Below are 1,606 nucleotides of genomic sequence, written 5' to 3'. Positions count from 1 at the left end.
TTGGTGCAGCTGTGGTTGTTGTTGGAGCAGATGTGGTTGTGGTTGGAGCCGCTGTTGTTGTGGTTGGAGCGACTGAGGTTGTGGTTGGAGGCGCTGTTGTTGTGGTTGGTGCAGCTGTGGTTGTTGTTGGAGCAGATGTGGTTGTGGTTGGAGCCGCTGTGGTTGTGGTTGGAGCAACTGTTGTTGTGGTTGGAGCTGCTGTTGTGGTTGGCGCTGTTGTGGTTGTGGTTGGTGCAGCTGTTGTTGTCGTTGGAGCTGCAGTGGTTGTGGTTGGAGCTGCTGTTGTTGTGGTTGGAGCAGCTGTGGATGTTGTTGGAGCAGAAGTTGTTGTCGTTGGCACTGCTGTGGTGGTGGTTGGAGCTGTTGTTGTGGTTGGAGGTGCTGTTGTTGTGGTTGGAGCAGCTGTGGATGTTGTTGGAGCAGAAGTTGTTGTCGTTGGCACTGCTGTGGTGGTGGTTGGAGCTGTTGTTGTGGTTGGAGATGCTGTTGTTGTGGTTGGAGCAGCTGATGTTGTGGTTGGAGGAAGTGTCGTCGTCGGAGGAACTGTAGTTGTAGTTTGTTATGAGCATTAGTAAAGCAGTCTGGAATCACTCTAAATTTCAAGAATATTTTTAATGTACAGAATTACAAGTATTTATGGATGTATTTTACGTTGCTTACCACATTTTCCAATGCAAACCGTTGACGCTTGCACTGAAAATTCATTTATCTTTGGTGCCTCATTGATTAAAACATTTTCGATAGCTTGATCACTAGGAAGACCAGATGCTTGAAATTCGAGGTCCAGCGTGTTGATAACTGATCCCTTTCTGCAAATACAGAGAAGCAAAAACTAATTTATACAAAAGTCTAATTTAGAATACATAAATATGTTTTTTTAATTTTTTATTTCAGTACCTGAATGACACGATTGTCAAATTCAAGAATGATGAAAATGCTTTTGTGTAGAGGGCATAAAGCTGCAAAGATATGATGTGAAATTAATTATTTCCTTTCTGTTTTACAATGTTATATCTCAGAATTTGAAGTAGTAAAAACATGCTGTCATCTGATTTCAAAACATTGAGAAAGTATGTAATTAACACCATCAATTACATTATTTGAGTGATAAAGGATCATTGTCTTTTCTTACTACAATAATTTGTTTTGGAAAAAAAAACTGAGGTCCAAATCGTCATATTCTTTAAAGAATGTTTTAATTCATCTAACAATACTGTATACTTCATTAGTCTTAATAAAATAGGGTTCCCTTGCCTATATAAATTCTAAAGCAGGATCTTATTGCTACAAGATGATAATACGTGGACTGCTGTGATACCAATGTCAGACAGTATAATATTATCTGATTTTAAAAAAGTAGAAAAAAATGGGAGATAAGAAAGTAAAACTTACACGATCCCACAAAAGTTGGGACCGTTCGTTGAAAGCAGCCGAAGAACTGATTTCAAGACCGATGGTAAAGGTATCATCAGGAGACCTAAAGGTCATCCGACGGACAACTGTCATTTCAGTTGTGCCAACGGTAGTTGTTGCTGTTGAATAAATGATGGATGTGGTTGGAACAGCTGTGGTTGTGGTTGGAGCAGCTGTGGTTGTGGTTGGAGCT

The sequence above is a fragment of the Poecilia formosa genome, unplaced genomic scaffold (genome assembly GCF_000485575.1).
Source record: "Poecilia formosa unplaced genomic scaffold, Poecilia_formosa-5.1.2 Scaffold900, whole genome shotgun sequence".
NCBI lineage: Eukaryota > Metazoa > Chordata > Actinopteri > Cyprinodontiformes > Poeciliidae > Poecilia > Poecilia formosa.
The sequence above is the reverse complement of the archived record's forward strand: the minus strand, read 5'-3'. Positions refer to the sequence as shown.